We start from the raw sequence: 19,474 nt of genomic DNA, 5'->3' as shown, positions 1-19,474 counted from the left end.
CGACAGTATACTGTGGTTATCTGACTAGTCTGTCCGATAATGTTTTGTGTATTTTCCTCTGTTTTTGTTTAACTGTTTCTTTCTGTTAATGTTGCTATTTCTCCGCCGTTTATGTGTCGATCAGCTGCGCTACTTTCATACTGTCTAAATTACAAACAATCAGGCGCACGGCCAGCACACACAGACACATATAGACATACACGCACACACACAAGCGCATACAACACACACACACAAGTTATCCTATCCTGCATCTGAATGATGACCACACTTAAACTCATCTCTTGGAATGTACGTGGAATTGGTTCAAGGGAGAAGAGATTAAAAATGTTTGACCATATAAATAATCGACAAGCAGACATTGTCTTACTACAGGACACTCATTTATCCAAGAGAGCTGATAAACTCACCTCACCACAGTTTCCTCACTCGTACTCAGCCTGCTTCAACTCAAAACAAAGAGGTGTTACCATTATGATAAATAGAAAAACACACTTCAATCATAATACTACTACTATAGATCCAGAGGGTCGATTTATTATAATTAACATTTCTATTCAAAATACTCATTTATGCATCGCTAATATCTATGGCCCGACCCCTCCTTTTGTCTCACTCATACACAGCTCTTGTAATAGGAGGGGACTTCAACCTTGTATATAATCCAGCAGTTGACAGGCTCAGTACAGCAGGCAATCACCATATCTGGAAATCAACAGACACCCTTAAACAGTATATGAGCGATTTTGGTGTTTGGCGTTCTCATCACCCGACTTCCCTTCACCAGTCCACCACTCATATTCCCACCTAGACTATTCTTTGGTTAGCAGCTCAATTATGATTATTCACCCTATCACTATCAGCGATCATGCACCAGTTTTTCTAAAAAAAAACAAATAGAAATTGTAGACTTAATACATCATTGCTTAAAGACGTAGATTTTATTATCACTCCTTGTCTAATTCATCCCAACCAAACAGGATTTATTGAGGGCAGGCACTCTACTTATAATACACGCAGGCTAATTAATGTAATACACTACGCCACTATTCATAATTTGGAAACTACAGTTGTTTCTTTAGATGCAAAGAAAGCATTTGATAGGGTAAATTGGAAATTTTTATTCGCTACTTTACATAAATTTGGATTTGGAAACTCTTTCATAGACTGGATTAAAATCTTGTACAGTTCCCCAAGAGCTTCTGTCAGGACAAATGATCATACTTGTCCCAGCTTTAGTCTTCAGAGGGGTACTAGGCAGGGTTGACCCACTCTCTCCCTCGCTATTTGCCATTTTTATAGAGCCACTAGCAGCTGCTATCAGACAAAATTAAAATATTAAAAGGAATTCAAACAGAAAATGTACACCACAAGATAAGCCTTTATGCGGATGATGTATTACTTTTCCTCCCAAACCACAAACATCTCTTTCTGAGACAATCACACTTATAGATAAGCGTTATCGCTTTCTGGGGGCGGCGGGGCTTCCCGGCACGGCTCTCTGCTGCTCTCCCTTGGGAAGGGGCATGGCTGTCATCGGGACATGTGGTCTTGGGTCCTTTGCACCTTCGGGAGGTCGTGGCTACTGGGGTTCCTGCCTGCCGCTGGGGTCGGTGTGTCGCGGTTGTGTCCGCTCTCACTAACTAACTACATTCTACGACAGGCTTATGCACACACACACACACACACACACACACACACACACATATATACTCATCCATAGACAACACAAATTTAGGTTGTCCATGGTTATCAACAGGTAGAACTACTCTTTATATTTCTCATTAAGTTATTTATTTAAATCTATTGTTATTATTCTAGTTCTCATGGCTAAGTGGTGCGGGGTTGTTTATTTATTTTGCTTGACTGTTTCTCCTTTTCATTTTCCCCTCAGTTGTTTTCTCATAATAGCTGTTTATTGCTGTTGTTCGACTGGCTGTCTCTTTGTCATTCTTTTGCTGTTGTCTGTTTGTTTGTTTGTTTGTTTTTCTCTCTCCGGTGTCTGTCTGTGTGATGTTTGTGCCCCCCATCCCCATTTCTGTCCCGCCCGGTGACAAATCATAACATAACTAAATAAATGATAAAACAGACAAAGGAATATATTAAAACTCTCTTGTTAAAGTAAAATCTGTTTGGCACAAGGTATTAAAAAAAAAATAATAAAAAAACATGTCTTCTCGGTCCTCCAGAGCGATTTTATTGTTATTACAATTGTTATTTGGCTTAAATTGGCGGATTGTCTGTTTAATGAAATCTTTGTTTAGCTACGCGCCGCCATGTTTGAATTGCATCAAGTCTCACGAGATTACACCTCACATCTCACGAGGAATCTCTCTCAACGAGGAATTGATCCCATTTGTCAAGTTTGAGCCCAACCTCTTCCCGTTATGGGAGGTTACGCTTTGTGTGATACGTGTGACATGGTGAACACGAGTAAACGATGACAGAGGAGACATGGCCGCTCTGCTGAATGGCAACTTTCGTTATAAAAAGCTTCCAAGTTTTAATAAAACCAAAGTTGTGTGCATTTATTGCGGTGATGTACTGTCCTTCCACCGAAGCACGGCAAGTTTGAAGTACCATCTTCGTGCGAAACACATTTTTGCTGATGTTAGCAAAGATGCCAGTGCTGAGACAGGGTCAACAAACCCTGCTCGTCAAAGACACTGGCGGAGTGCAGCCGGGGCAAGTTTGTCTACAAAACAACTACAGCAAAGCTAACTACTGCAATCGCTAAATGGGTCGCTACAGACTGCAGGCCCATCAACATAGTTCAGGACCGGGGGCTTCAAGACATCATTCATACAAGCTACCTTTGAGGGGAACTATTGTTAGGAGAATACATGAACTGTACGACGCTGAAAAAACTACGAAAGTGAGGCAGTTGGCAGAAGATACTTGTATTGCACTTACTGGAGACCACTGGACATCACAAGCAGGTGCGTGTGGTAAGCTGGCCCATATTGCAAAAAGGTACTTGGCTAGACCAGACTCAACAGTGCCATGTAAGAGACTGTTCTTTTTGGCAGGCAACATTCTGCTGAAGATGTCAGCTCTATCATCTGTCTGCCTGAGCAACTGGTTGAAAGAAGACTAAGAAGACTGGTTGACAGGAGGAGGCATGTTGCACAGATGCACACTGTCTGAAGTAATTATCTTTAACCAAGAATGTAGAGACTGTTCCCTCTGTCTCTTCACATACATTATGACATTCTATTTCTTAAATAGGCCGACTTATTGTTGTATTCATTTGAGTTAATGTTACTATGCAAAATATTTGTGACTTTGTAGCAGACATTACTTTGTAACAGTTGGTGGTTACTGCTAAATATGTCTGCAATTCATATGGATGCCTCAACAAATTAAGATTGTTATTGAACACTTGTTTAATAAATGTTAAGGGTTGAGATAATAAAACTGAAGAATCTGTTTCTTTAAACCGGTTGGTCATGCATTTATTTATTTCAATACTGCATGCTAAGTAAATCCTAGTATTTTAAATTTGCGATTAATCGTGATTAATCACAGCCCATGACTGTGATTAACTTGATTACATTTTTTTTTATCAATTAACAACACTTATTTAGAAATATAAACACACAAGTAATACTATTAGGAAGGTCTGCCAAGGCTTTCATCCATTTTTTCTCTTAACACCAATTTCTCCAGGGTGATACTTGATATTAGTCAAAACATATTTTAACTTTTCCATAGTCATTCATTGTCTTAGCCAATTAAAATTGTTCTTGGCCTGGACTGGCTTCCTGAGCCACAACAGTGCATTGAGGGTCTTCATGACGCTGGGTTGTCAACTGATTAATGGGCAACTATGTCAATGATCCTCATACTGTTGAGCAAAGAATTCACACAAACACAGCACCTTTCCAAGTCCCCATACAGAGTTGTCTGGTGCCTGAGCCAGTCTCTTATTTGTTGTGGAAAAGGCCTGGAGAATGTGACAGCTGATTAAGAACTAGCAGTAGATCCAATGGACGAGAGAGAGAGAGAGAGAGAGAGAGAGAGAGAGAGAGAGAGAGAGAGAGACCAGAGCAGCTGCCCAACAGTCATGACAGCCACATAATTTAGATTGGGGATACATTTCCTCCTGGAGCCTTTGTAAAAGGAAGGAGATAAGCCTCTGACACACCTCCATAAACGCCATGGATTCTGTGAGGCCAAGACAGTGCAGTACACACTCATACTGTGTACTGCACTATACAAAGACCGTCTTGAGAGACAGCTAAAATCCCCAATGCAAGTTTTCTGTTTGTGCTTCAGCCTCTAAATTTGCACAGAACAGAAACATCACCAAGGGAAGTGGCATATATCAATCAAGCAACTCATTCATGTGATGTTTAGCAGCTACTGACTTAGGAAGCAGGATTCTGAATGACTGAGGGCATAAAGCCAGGACAAATGCATCTGACTTACTGAATCAGACTGATTTAAGTACTTCTGAGGCAGTCAATTAAACAATTGTGAAGACTACCTTTAAAAGCTCCAGGTGAGCCCATGATGTCTTCAGGCCGTTCTCAGGCCACGTGGGAGCCATAAATACACAATATGGCACCACAAACCTCATTTTCCATATTTTGTATATGCTTCATGTCCTATTAATATTGGCTTCGTATAGTATAGGCCTTCTGGTTTCACTTTGAGTCCTTCTTTTCCTCTGGAATACATAATCGGGGTCAACCAAAGTGACCTGGAATAATGGCTGTGGGATCACTCCAGAGATTTCCCTTGATTACCAATACAGACATTTGACTGATAGAATGTGGACTGGTGGATCTGTAGGCCTTTCATTTTTTTTTCGCTGTCCCCCCAGTGCTCTCGAAATGGTTCAAGTCAATGTGTTTTAAGGTTATTCAGTAGTCAGCAGGCCATACTGCAGTCTGTCTGCTGCACTAAGGAGTAGCCCTCCTCCTTTCCCTTGTCCCCATCACAACCTTGCCTTAGGCTTCATCAATCGTCTATTCGTCTAGCTCTTCTGGCTCAATTCAGAGGTACTTGTTTGTGGACATTGAGCATGATCTTTCGACTTCATGCTGTGGTCGACCATTAAACTCTGAGGTAAATATTTGTTAGGTAGCCTAAGCGCAGAATATAACATTGCAAGGATAGGGATTCATTTTGGATTCAAGTGAGATTTTCAAACTGTAGACAACCACCCAGCTTTTGTCAGAAAGAATATTTTCTAGCAAGAAATGGTAAGTTGAATCACTGTAACCAGAATATTCGCACCGTTCTTTCATTTACAATCACTACCATACCAATCCTTTTCAATACGAATACAAGAAGCTACACTGATTTGCTCAGGAGGCTAGATGAATATGAAGGTAATTTCTTTTTAAGAATGAAAGCTCCCTTCTCCAAAGCAGCCTGCAGGTATTTGCTTAACTCCCCGGGAGGATCCCTGTTCCCCCCAAAATAATAAATATAGACCTCAGAGGCGACCAGGGCACAGGACTTGCTGACCACAGACAGTACAAGTGGATCTCTGAGGTCGTATAGGTTTACATGCTGAGTTCTGAACCATAGACGATTAGCCGGGTTTTATTGCTGCGTATAGGGTGTGGGGCTTAAATGACTCACAGAGAGGTTTAGAACGGATTTCTTTTTGCGATCTATGTTTTGAGGTGTGGAAAGGATAAGATAAGTGCCCAAAGGGCAAGTCTGTGCTCATTGCCAAGGAGTAGAGTTGATGGGCATTACAGGGTGAGTCATAACACTTGGAGGGCTACCTAGAGCGTGATCCAGTTATTCATGGGATACCAAGTCTGGTACTCAAGGAATACAGTCCAGTGATGAGCTCATTTACCAAAAATAGCTGAAATTTTCCACTTTGGTAAAAGCATCAGCCTGCAGCACCTTTACGTGTAATTAAAGGCCTGTAGCACTAAAAAACAAACTGGCAAGCCCACATCAATGTTGCTGTTTAACAACGTTGAAAGTGCCAAGCCTATTAGCAACTAACAGGAGCAGCATTTAAGGGGAAATTGACTGACCACAAAATGAGGGATCTCAGGGCCTGGCTAAAGGCCTGCTGACAGAATCTTGGTCTTTAAGGAGAGCAACACCTGAGGCAGGTGGAAATTGAATATTGCATTATATTTCCTGTGGCTTTTTGTGGAGCTGGAACTTGGCAGGGGAACAGTGAGTGTGGTGGAATTCATGAAAAGCACACATGAGTAACTCCCTTTAATTGAAAAGAGGGGAACTGTCTGCGTCGTTTTGGCTATGCTAGCCATACACGCCAGCGCTCACATTACATGTCAGCTCTGATGCTGCGCCGATGCAAAATGAGGCGAACTTGCGAGCCCCAGGCCCTGTTGAAAGATGATATTAGAAAATATTTGTTTCATCTCTGTGACATAATAGGATTAGGGGGGACGTGAGAGGCTGCCCCAACCATCTGATGAAGGAAGGTGAGGAGAGACAGAAAGAACCTAAGTCTGGTTTAAGTCTTCATGTAGGTCTTCTTCTTTCTTGTCTCTCTTTCCATCTTTGACAGGTTAGGGTTGTTCCTCTTCCTCTGGTGCTTCTCTCTCCCTCCAGACGGACTGACCAGTAACTGATGCTATATAATTACTCAGGTGAGGCTTGAGCGTTTCCATATGAGCGACCTGGGTTGCAGGGCCTGTCAGATTAACATGATGTGTGTGTTTTCTCTCTGGTGTTTAGCCATTCCCAAAGCATCCCCTTCACAGCCTTGTGGAATAAAAGGTTGTATCTGTAGAGTTTTGGTGGTGGGGCTTTAGAGGAAGGGGGCAATTAAGGTTTTATTAATGGTGTGCCACTGACGTTAGCCATGTTCACCTGAATGTTGCGTCTGAGTGCTGGTCTCTGCTGTAAGGCGAGATGGTTGTTCTGTACTTCTGTGTGTTTCAAAGTCTCCCTGTCTGTCCGTTTGGCTCACTAGTTGACAGGCTGGCTCACGTCTCAGTACCAAGTAGAAAGCAGAGGAAACACACAGTTCTGCTTGTCTGGAGTGGGGCAGTTTCCACTTATGCCTCCACGTTAACAGTGAGAGACGCTAAAAGCAGCTCGGTTTCTCTCCATTGAATAAAAAGGGTGAATAAGAAAATAGGTTAAAAACAGGCTTATTGTGGTCAAGAAATAATGTGGTTCTGTGATACTGACGTATTTGATCATTTTGCGGCTGTGACAGCGAGACATGACCATACCTGTATTGTACTGGGTGTCTGTATTCTGCTACAGTAGCAATAGTGAACTTGGTTACATAGGCTTAGGCTTAGACCTTAACCAATACTTAGTCAGTATCTCTCTGGCACATGGACAAAGTGGCATTCAAATTTCGGAATAGCATTTAGGGTTGTGGGCTTCCCTTTGTAAGCAGTTTAAATAAAAAAGACAGGATGAGGAGAAAGGGGAAACTGCTTCTAGGGTCGGGTTACTTTTTAGGGTACCGACCAATTTACGTCGGTACTAAGTAGCCTACCGATTCACGGTAAATCAATCGGTGCTAAATGCCGGTGTGTAAGCACAAGCTTCTTTGTCCTCTCCTATGCATGTTTGACTGAAAGCGGGCCTCAGCTCCGACACACACACACACACACACACACACACACACACACACACACACACACACACGTGCACAGGAGAGCTGCGGTGGAGACGGAGTGAGATTACGGGTAAATCAAAAGTCTCTGAATTGCATTCACGTTTCCCTCACAAGCTTCCAAGGAAACCATTCAAGGAGAGAGGAATAGGAGATGTGTTTTTAGAAGGATGAAACATTCTTTCCTCTGAAGGGTCACGTAAAGCGACGTCCGTTTGTTTATTTTTATTTATTTGACTTTTGTACCTTTATTTATTACTGGTAGTTTCTACTGAGAGGAAGCCTCTCTTTTGCAGGAAAGCCCTGATCACATTCACACCTGGAAGCTGCCCAGTACAACCACAGCGGTGGCCACAGAAACGCCGGCACAGCTGGACCTGCCGACAGCGTCCAGCGTCTGTCACATACTGTTATATTTACAGACAAACAATAACCCCCACCGCCTGCTGACTCTGCTTAGACATATTTACTTGTATTTGCGTTCATTTGCCATAGTCCACCACACTGATAGGCTACGTTAATCATTAATAAATAAATGAGCTTGTTTATTTTGTACTGTCTGCTTGTTTCTTGGGCAATTTGAATTTACAAAATTATAGAAAAGAGGTATATGGATAAAAGAAAAATGTAGCCCAATGATTTTTGAAATGCTGTGAATAAAAACCATCAATCTGTCCCTGTCAATATAAATCCTACAAGCTGCATATACAGTATAGAGACATGTAGACATGGACATACTGTACATAATCATCCAGCCCATGTATACTGTATATTCTTTTCATTATTCTTATAGTTTACAACTGACAGAATTTTAATATAGACATGTATTTCTAATTATTTTTTCTTGCAGTTGGTGCAAAGCTTTTTTGCACTCCAGGTAAAATTGTCTTAACTCCGCGTTCAAAGTTCTCCCCTTTGAGTTCCTCTTGAAAGTTTAGCTAGGTATAATCATGGTGGTTAGAGGGCTAGGTGAATTGGGTGCTCCACCCTTATGTCTGGCTAAATATCACAGAAACATAATGCCACCTTCATTAGCATCATTCTATCTGCCCCACACTATGCAGTGTTTTCTTTGGGGCCAGCATGAATAAACCCTGAACATGCGCAGGCCCAGCCCATCATTATCCGTGTTCAAGAGGCCGTAGTCTTTGGCCATCCATAACAATCCAGGCATCAAATGAAACCCTTCTGGTTTCCTCAAGTCCCGACATCGGGGTTTTGCTTCAGCGTCTGAGGTATGCCATAATTCAGGCACTTTTACGTGCTCACATTGGCGCATAACAACCCTGGATCCTAAGCAAACACGCTTACACAGAAAAGATTTCTTTTAAAAAAAAAAAAAGGAATGAAAATTATGTCAATTTTTCTCTCTCAATCGTTTCTGTGACATAATGATTCTGGCTGGAAAAAAACAGAGAGACCACCAAGGGGTGAACTATATCATGCCAACACATGAATACAGTGTGGGGCATTCTTTCAAAATGTAGACCGGATATAGTCAAATGTAGCTCTAACAATTAGAGTTAGAGTGTTCTTACTACATTGACTAGTAAAGCATTCTCAGTCACATCAGTGAACTAGAGAGAGAGGTGAAGCAGTTGTTACATGTATTTGCTGGTTGAATAGTGACTGACAAACAAGCAAAGTACAAAAGCCTTCCTGTTCCCTTTTTCAAGAAAGAGGAGATTGATTGCCGATTGCAGAGAATCCCAACTGAAGAAGAGGTTAGAAAAGACAGACAGAATGTGTTATATTCATTACCTCCGTCTGTCTGTCTGCTGGCGTATAAAAGATATCAAGTGTGCTCATCTTCTCCCCAAACTCTGCAGCTATCTAGTTTATCAGGCAGTAACCAGACCACAGGCCCACTCATGCTGGCAGAAGGGGGAGTAAGAAGATCTGGGTGGATAGACTGTTGGAATGACAATAAACTTAAGTGATGTATGAATGAGACTGCACAGAAGGAGGTTGAATAAAGCAGTGTTGCACAAAGGTGTAAATGTATATTTTGATGTAAATAGACGAGGTCGGATCAGGGGTTGGGGTCGCGGGAGATAGAATTTCTGTCCCGTCCCACGAGAGGAAGGATGTGTACGTAAAGGTGGGTAACGTAGACTCAAACGTAGATTTGAAGGAGATTCCAGATCCAGTGTGTCTGGCCTGAGGCTGTGACAACTTCTCCTACTATTTCATATTTCATAGCTTAAGCTATATTGAGATTTTAAAAAGCAAGACAAATTGTGTCTCCTTATCTAAAGCGACCTAAGTGTTCTTTTTTTGTCAAAATGGTCCATAACGTCATCTCAGAACATATGAAGGGGCCCTTTTGTCAGTTGTGTAAAAATATGCAGATATTGTGGTGACATTGCTAGTTATTAGTTATTCATGATTACAGCACTGTCACTCTTTAAAGTGCTCATATTATGCTTTTTGGCTTTTCCCTTTCCTTTATATATATATATCTTTTTTTTGTGCATGTTATAGGTTTACAAAGGGAAAAAGCCCAAAGTCCACCCCAAAGGGACTTACCATCTCCAACAGAAAACACTGTTCACAAACTGCTCCAAACAGCTCTATTGTAGTCCAGCCTTTACTTCAGAGACAAACGTGGTCACTTTGTAACACACGTTATAATGCTCACCTAGCTGCTAGCATGGCACTCCCTCATACTCTGCTTCTGACTGGCTAGTAGTCCTTACCTAGCTACTGAGCATGTGCGACTCCTAACAAAGATGGAACAGAAGTGAGATGTCTCACTCTGTAGCTAAAACAGAGAGCTCAACACACAGGGTGAAAAGAGGAGCTGCAGCAATGTGCAGTACAACAAAAATATGGAAACCTATTCTGGTACAACCTCTAAATACAATTATGAACCTGAAAATGAGCATAATATGAGCACTTTAAATTACATGAACGTGAATATAACTACATGTTGGTTAAATTACACATGATTTGCAAGAAGAGGATTTTCTACATTGCTGGAAATAAAGAATTGCTGGTTCGATAGTATGCATTCATAAAGAACTGAAGTGATGGATATGAATTTGCACGTTGACAACTGCAGTGTCCTGGATATAGCAACGTGGGTATCAATATCTCGTGGGTCAACATCTCAACTGAACCGGTAAAGTAAAACTTCAACACATAACTCTAAAAGAAAGAGGTGCCTTTTTGTTTTACCTTGACCAGCGAGTGGAGGCTTCTCTCCCCAAACATGTCCTGGAGGAAGATGTTGTCCTCCGGGCGGCTGACATGGGGCTGCAGCTGGGAGGGCAGAGCCGCCAGCAGCTCGTACAGACCTGAAGACGAGGAAGAGGAAATAGAGGTTTGGCATGGCAGTGGGAGGAATGCATGCACTCACACACAAAACACATGCGTAGACACAGATGTGCATACATCTGTAGTTTAATAATACATACAAGAACATAAGCGCTGTATGCTGTATGTGTGCAGGAATACATATACACAGTCAAGCAACAGACAGGACAACGCATGTATTTCTTAACATACATATAGATGCCTATACTATGGCACACACACACACACACACACACACACACACACACACACACACACACACAAACACTTCATTTTCATCTCTGTTTCTTTGTCTCTTACTCAGATGCAACACAAAAAGAAGGCCTGAAAGTGCTACAAACTTAAAAAAAAAAAAAAACACACACACACACTCTAACACCGCTCTTCTGCTCGTCACTGGAAGGAAAAGGAAACCTATAGAGGCAATAAAGCATTTCCCTTCAGCCTCTACTTCCCACCATTGTCGTAGCCTTTCCTGTTGTTCGAGCAACACTGCTGTCCCCTATCCAGAGCCCCAGACTGCGACCAAATGGTAGCATTTTGTGACCATTTTTTGAGACGTGCAAGTTAGAAAGTAACTGGGTGCTGAACTTTCTTGCAAACCGCAGTCAGTCAGAGTTAATCAGTCAGGACAACAGACATCTGACATCAGAACTCTAAGCACAGGGGACCCAACAGGGTTGTGTGCTGATTCCGCTGCTGTACACCCTCTTCACCTATGACTGCGTAGCCTCCCAGACTGACACCAGCATTTGAAAGTGTGCGATCATTGGGCTGATCATTGGTGGTGAGGAGACTGCGTACAGAAAGGCAGGTGGCAGAACTGGTGTCCTGGTGTTAGGAAAGTAATCTCTTCCTTAAATGCACACAAGACCAAGGAGATGATTATCGATTATCCTAGGAGAGGGAGGAAGGAGCAACAAACACCAATATACATCGTTGGGACAGAGGTAGAGAGGGTGAAAACCTTTAAATTCCTCGGAACACACATTAGCGAAGATCTCACCTGGTCTCACAACAGCCATCAGCTCCTAAAGAAAGCCCAGCAGAGACTGTACTTCCTTAGGGCGCTGAGGAAATTTGGCATGTCAACCAAAATCCTCCGCAACTTCTACAGATGTACAGTGGAGAGTGTCCTCACCAGCTCCATCACAGTATGGTATGGAGACAGCACTGCTCGGGACAGGAAGGCTGTTATAAAAACTGCACAACTCATCTGTGGAGCAGCCTCCCCATCATAAATTCAATTCAATTCAATTTTATTTATAGTATCAAATCATAACAAGAGTTATCTTGAGACTCTTTACAGATAGAGTAGGTCTAGACCATACTCTGTAATTTACAAAGACCCAACAATTCCAGTAATTGCCCCAAGAGCAAGCATTTAGTGGGACAGTGGTGAGGAAAAACTCCCTTTTTAGGCAGAAACCTCAAGTGGTGAGGAAAACTTCCTTTTAGGGAGAAACCTCGGACAGACCCAGGCTCTTGGTAGGCGGTGTCTGACGGTGCCAGTTGGGGGTACGATGAACAGTGGCCATTATAGTCACGATAACGATAATGGAACTATGACATTACAGGACATGTACAGCACCAGGGTCATCAGGAGGTCCCACAACATCATTAAAGACAACGCACACCCACGACACAGTCTCTTCACACTCCTGCCCTCAGGAAGGCGCTGCAGGAGTGTGAAAGCACGGACAACAACACCAACAAACAGCTTCTAGCCACAGGCCATCAGACTCCTGAACACTGCAATATCTCCCCACACACACAATCCATCCTGCCCTGCTAAACTCACACCACATACAGAGTTATGTCTGTCTAGGCACAGTGCACTTTATCCATTTTTAATCTCTTTTCAAACTATTTATTACAACTTTTGGTTACACTTTACTTGAAGGTATCTACACAAGAGTGACATGACACTGTCATGAACGTGTCATAAACGTTTATGACGTAACACTTCTTTTAGTAAGTGTAATTCGGTTTTTGTCATGACAAGTTATGGTTAGGGTTAGAGTTAGTTAGGGTTCATGTGTCATGGCTGTGTCATGTGTTCATTGACAGTGGCATGTCACTCTTATGTAGATACCTTCAAGTAAAGTGTTACCCAACTTTTTTTTATTGTTTGTTTCATTGTTTGTTGTAGCTTTATTGTATTACTCTCCTTTCTAATTTGCTGTGTAAGGAAGACTGGCAAAGCAAGCTTTTCATTGCATGGTGTAACTTGTCTTTACTGTGCATGTGACACTAAACCTCTTGAATCTGTTTTTTACAACTACTCACACATGTTCAACCCGCAAATTTGACGACATTTTTATTTTCCCGTTGAAAAACGAGGAGGGAGCGAGTCTTCCAGAGTCGACTAACGTGTGCGAGAGTGAGAGGGTCCGTGATTGATTAGCCAGCTGCGTGGGTAATGTCATCTATACCCGTGTGTCTTGCTTTCGTGGCGTCACACTCCTCGCCTAAAAAGTCAACCTTGGCGAAATGAACCATTGACGCATTATTTCCTTCACAGCAGCAAATTGCAGAGGTTGACGAGTTCGAGTCAGAAGTGGCATTGGCGATACAGGCAAGAACACACGTTTCCAGCAGGAATGGCTGAATGGCTTAGATCTAGCAAAAATACCAACACCATGAACTGTATCTACTGATGTGGTCCAAAACATGCGGGGAAAGCCAGAGCACAGAGTACAGAGGCAAAGCGCAGGTATACTGTACATCATCATTGCTTCTGGCTTTGGTTGAACTTTGAGCGCAAGGGTAGCGCTTGCTCTGAGTTGTCCACGCGGCTCTCCTCATAGGAAAACAATGGCACAGCCAGCGCAGAGCGGTTTGACCGCAGACCACGTGTAGGCGGCTTGCAGGAAAGTAGGGAGAGGCACAAGTTGTTTACTTGTACTGATGCTGTAACGACGAAACAAGTAAAGTGAGCACTGACCACTTAACTCATGTTAACATTTAATGCATTTGTTTTGTTGTGGTTTTTGCACTATAATGACAGTAGTAATACTTTGTTAACATGTCTGAATGTGCATATGTTAAGCACCATTCAATTAAAATGTGACTGTGAACTAAAATAAAACAGCACATAGTAGTTTCTGTATTTATTACCAAAGTATTTATCAGTTATACAGTTAAAATGGGTAAAATGTGAAAAATTGAAATTGCAGGTCGATTTAAGGTGTGCGTCTCTATATTTTCTGCCTGTGCCCCTACAATTTTCAGTTGGGGGCTACAGTGCTTCTACTAAAAACAAGTTAGTCTGGAGCCCTAAATCAGAAACAACTCCAAAAACTATATGTCAGGCAACTAGTTATTCCACTTTTTGATCAGTTGAAAAGTTCAATGTTAACCATCTTTTTTTAACTAAACAGATGGCACACATGCCCTCAGGAGGCTTTCCATCCACACATCCTTCTTGCCTGCAAACAATCAATTTATGGTATAAAGAGCATGTGTTTGCTAAACAGAAGTTTTGAAAGAAGTACTCAGGATGAATTCTATGGGGCTGTTACACCACTAATCAAAAGCCTTTTCATTTCTATTGTCAAAAATTGTGGATGGTACCAACAGAACCGCTCCAATCTGTCCTTTTGTTCTGTTACCCCTCTGTTGGGTAATAGCACACTGATCCAATAGTAAAAAGTGGAGCTAGAAGCACTGCAGTCCGCGTTTGGTGCAGACGTTCCTCTGCATCGTTGGTGAAGAGGAAATACAGCGAGAGCTGGATGGAGCAGTAAAAAGGTCTTTCAGCTTGTTTCTCAGCGCACGGCTACCAATGGCTCTTAACATCCGGTAACAACCCCACCTACATTACAGAGTACCATCTATGGTGGAAACGCAAAAGAGATCTAGTGTTTAGATACATGTCTGTATGAGTTACCTAAGGTTCTAAAGGTACTATACCGACAGTGTTTGATGGAGACGCGGCTTAAAGGTGCAGTAGGTAAGACTTATAAAACTAACTTTCTGTCATAATTGCTGAAACTGACCCTATGTTCCAGTAGAACTACATGAAGCTGGTCATTTAAAAAAAAATCTGGCTCCTCTGGTACCACCTACAGCCTGTAGTGCGATTTGCAAAAATCCACCGCTCCCTGTTCAGATGCACCAATCAGGGCCAGGGGGGGTGTCTAACTGCATGTCAATCACTGCTCATGCACACGCATTCATTCTCCCTTGTGGGGGAAGGGGCTTAGGAGACCGTTTTGGGCTTTAGCGGAAAGGGGGGAGGGACTGAGAAGTCCTGGATCTTCACAATCCTACCTACAGCACCTTTAAGGCTACATCTACACTACTACGTTTTCATTTTCAAGCGGCGTTTGAGACAAAAAACGATCTCCGTCCACACAGGAGTTTTCGCTCCAGTAGCAGAACTAATCTCTGTCCATATTAACACATCTGAGAACGCATATCACATGACCATTCGCATACACTGGCAAAACAATGGCCAAAAGTAAGACTAGGGATTTATTTGCTTGGACGGACGACGAAGTGGAACTGTTACTGAAAGGTATGTAAGCCTACCTAGCCAGACGGGTCGTTTCCAAAGGTCTCCGTTTGTGCCCGTCCAGACTACAAAGCAAGCCAGGAGTTTTCAAACCAAAAGGGGGAACAGCAGTGTCTCCGTTTCAGGGGCTCGGAAACGCTGGAGTAGTGTGGACGAGAGGCGTAAACGTAGCAAAAGATATTCGGTTTTAAACCAAAATGTAGTAGTGTAGATGTAACCCCTTTATAAATGCGCCAGAAAAGCCCTCTACACTTAAACTCTTCAAACACAACAACACAGCTGTGGAAACCCTTTGAACTGCTACTTATCAGAAACTCTAAACACATTCACGTCGGAGCCATCGTAATGTCAAAACAAACTTGAGCGGCTTGGCTACCTCTCTGAGAGTGTCTTTCATCAGACGACGGAGCGATAGAGAGGAAGGAGGGCGAGAGAAAAAGCACCACGCTGGAGTAATTCGTAGCTGCAAACGATTGATTGAAAACAACGGCTGACGTCTTTGGCTGGATGAACGACTGGCTGACTGAACTGGCGGGCTCTCTGACTGAGTTAGAGCAAGTGTGTGCTGGCAGCTCGGACCACTTGGCGGGAGAGCCACGACTGACTAACTTAGCTCATGTCATGTGCTGCTGCTTCTGCTGCTGGGCAGTCAGATAGATGGAGTGTCAACTGCCACTCTCAACCCTGTGCTTTCTATTGGGAGGTTATTTGGGGTTTTAGAGATCTTTGAGCAGACGCACAGGAATATATCAATATGCCCTGTTCTTCAGCTCACAGCATGGATTCTGTGTAGTGTTAGCGCCTCATAGCTCACTGCTACAATAGTGAAAGGAAACAAGGAGAGAAAAAAACCATTGAACAAGACAGAGGCTTTACACACAACACATGTGCACCAGTCATTATAGAGACCCCGCGGTTTTACTCAAGCTTGGTGAGTGATATTGTCCCTGGTATGTGATCATCAGACGCTTGGTTCTGTGGTCTTCATTACCAGAATCGTTCTAGCTTTTTAGCTAACACAAGCCTGCCTGAGGGCAGCTGGCTCCCTCAGTCATTTACAACTTGGAACTTCCAGCAGAACATCTCACATAATATATTAAAATAAGATTTAAAGAGACATGGGATGAGGTGAGGGGTGTAGGAAGGGCGGCGAGAGTGTGGGGGGATATGGTAATGTCATTACAATTGGCAGCGCTGAGATACCGGTAGGAGGGGATGAAGGGAGCGAGGGAGGGAAGGAGAGAGTGAGAGTCCCTAAGCATTATCCTCCCCAGGTGCGAAGTCTTCCCTCCTGTCTACACTCTCAATGATTCAATTCTTTCTTTTCAATTCTTTATTCCTTCTGACAACAATTCCTCCCTCTTCATGCTGGGAAAACCTAAAGGATGTGTGGTGCATGCCTACAGCACATTATGGGAAATACATCAACCCCATTAGCTGATCAGAAATAATAACGTAATGGGGAAAAAAAAGAGAAAAGACAAGCTACCGCTCTGGGGTCACTATGTCAGGCTGAACCCTGTGAACCAGAGAAAACTCAGTTTCAAACAACAACAGAAACAGCCGTAGAGGAGCCAAGAGCTAAACAAGGACTCTGCAAAGCTGAAATTAAATATAAGAATGTATGGGTGGACAAGCGAGGAGAAATGGAGACGAACGGAGAGAAAAAGGAAATGAGCCAAAGAACAACCACAGTGGTGGTAAAAATCACTGTGTGTGGACACTATAAAAAGTGGAGAGAGAGAACTTAATCCAGGGCCAGATGTATAGACACATGTATAGGTCTGTAAGATCATAAACTTTGTCCAGCACAGACATTGAGAGACAAAATGAGGTGGGGAGGGGGGAGGGGGGAGGGGGGAGGGGGCAAGAAAGGGAACAAGATAGCGCCAACCCTTTACCACTAAAGGGTGGACCAACTTGTTTCTTGCAGGGCTGGTCTGGCTTCCTTTGATTTGTTTTGGCCGGACTATTCTGGACCCTCTCGTGCGGCGGCTATGTGTAGCAGACCTGGCAGTGTGTTGTAGTGGACCACTAGTTTCTGTTGTGGCTGGTTTTAGACCAATCCAGCCCAGAGGTCCTGAAGACCAGCATGACGTTTCGCAGGATGGCCAAAACAGTCTTCAGAGAAATCAGAGAAGCCGGGGCCTCTGAAGCTTCCCGTACGGAGGAAGTGACCACTTTAACTGCCAAACAGCACTTCCCCTCTCACGCCCACACCTCCACAGCGGTTAAGAAAAAGACCCTTTCAGAACCCCTTTTTTATGTAAAACACACACAAAACAATCCCAGACAATGAAATGCATTAAACATGATACACAAATTGCTAGTGACACAGGTCAACCACCTCAGGGTTTTTTTCTAGAGCAGTGCAAGATGAGGAAATGGACAGAGGACAGGGATTGCTCTAACTACACAGAGTTCGCATGGGTTTAAAATATGACCCTCGCCATGATATTGTAACTTTGACACTGTTTACTTACACGCCACACTTGGCCACATGGGCTGCTAGGAGACACATTTATCAGTCTTTCCATTACTTTACATGTTGGAATGTACAGCACATATACTGTGGGACCCCACTTTCATCTAGTAACTGAACTACATACCGAAAGACAAACTGTCTGCCTGGTGAAAATTAACTCGTTCGAATACAGGAAATGAACATTTGGTTTTGACTCAATTTCCTCCCCCCCGCACTTTCTCCAAGGTGCCGAATGAGTTATTGACCTCGCTCATATATCTTTCAGGAACATATAGAGAGGCACAATGTTCGTGAGGCTCACCAGACTGCTGGGGGAAGAGAATTGTGACAACGCGAGGGAGCTTTCTTAGCAGGTCAGTATATCAAACTGAATTGAATTGTGAACACCAGTGCAGTGCCCGTTCAAAACGCTTGGCCTGTGGTATTGCTGCTTTTAGCTTTCCTCGGAACCACTGCACCCCGAAATAACTTACAGAAGACTCCCAGAGCAACTCAACTGTATACTACTGACTTGCTGTGTACTTCTTCTTCAGAGGAAAACATTGCATTACTACATTTACCTGACAATCGAATGTTACTGGTTACATTGGAGATTCAGATGTTACTCATAAAATATCACAAATAAAATATGATGCATTATTATCCAGCATTATATTAGAGTTGAAAGCTCCACCTTGAAAATACATAAAGTCACTTTAAGGACATTGTGCTGATAATGCCTCTCTTTCACTCTTCACTTGAAGTAAACATTTAAATGCAGGACTTGTACTTGTACTTACTAGTTTTACTTCCAATAAAATGTTTGAAGTACTTCCTTCCACCACTGCCAACACCAACAACCCAAAACGTTTTAGTCAATGAAAAGTCCTTACATTTTAGTCTAGTTTTCTTAATTACTTTTAGTAAAAATGTAATGTAGGCTTATGCCTGTGTCCAATATGAGATCAGATTATATTTAACATTTCAGTTTATCTAGCCTCGACAAAACCAATCATTTTGTCATTTTGGTCAAACTGATTTCACATAAGATTCTATCGGATATATCTTATAATTATCTGATGAAAAACAGTTGCCTACCGGTCAGTGTAACGCTTATCAGTTCAATTTTCTAAGCACAAACAGACATTTGGAAAAACAGAAAAATGGGTTCAAATATCCAATTTTTCATTTTTTTCCACCTTGACAAATTAAAAAATTGGATCTTTAAACTGTTTTTCCAATTTTCTGTTTTTTATTCAGAGGATCAGAAATTTAGAAAATTACAAAATTGTGTCATTATTCAATACTGCAATGGTATTCTCTTCCTCTACTTTGCGGAATATGCAGGTCATTAACTGCATATGGACCAAAAAAAAAACTAAAAACTGATAGAATTTGGGGTCAGAGGTGCTTGCAAATGATGGTTTCGAGTGGGGTGTAGCTAGGCGGAACGAGAGAGAGAATACCATTGCAGTATTGAATAATTGGAGCCCAGATGCAATTTTGTAATTTTCTAAATTTCTGATCCTCTGAATAAAAACAGAAAATTGGAAAAACAATTTAAAAATCCAATTTTTTAATTTGTCAAAGT

At 42.4% G+C, this 19,474-nt stretch overlaps 1 long non-coding RNA gene across 1 annotated transcript in view; it reads right to left on the bottom strand.

The window, feature by feature from the left end:
- Positions 1-10,760: 10,760 nt before the first annotated feature.
- Positions 10,761-19,474, bottom strand: part of LOC118494382 — an 84,488-nt gene continuing 75,774 nt past the window's right edge. The window contains exon 3 of the long non-coding RNA XR_004896515.1: positions 10,761-10,881. This is a non-coding gene — a long non-coding RNA (uncharacterized LOC118494382). The remainder of the gene's footprint in view (positions 10,882-19,474) is intronic.

The sequence above is a fragment of the Sander lucioperca genome, chromosome 23 (assembly GCF_008315115.2).
Source record: "Sander lucioperca isolate FBNREF2018 chromosome 23, SLUC_FBN_1.2, whole genome shotgun sequence".
In the NCBI taxonomy this organism is placed as follows: Eukaryota; Metazoa; Chordata; class Actinopteri; order Perciformes; family Percidae; genus Sander; species Sander lucioperca.
Note: the sequence above shows the minus strand (reverse complement) of the source record. Positions and strands in the feature narration are given on the sequence as shown.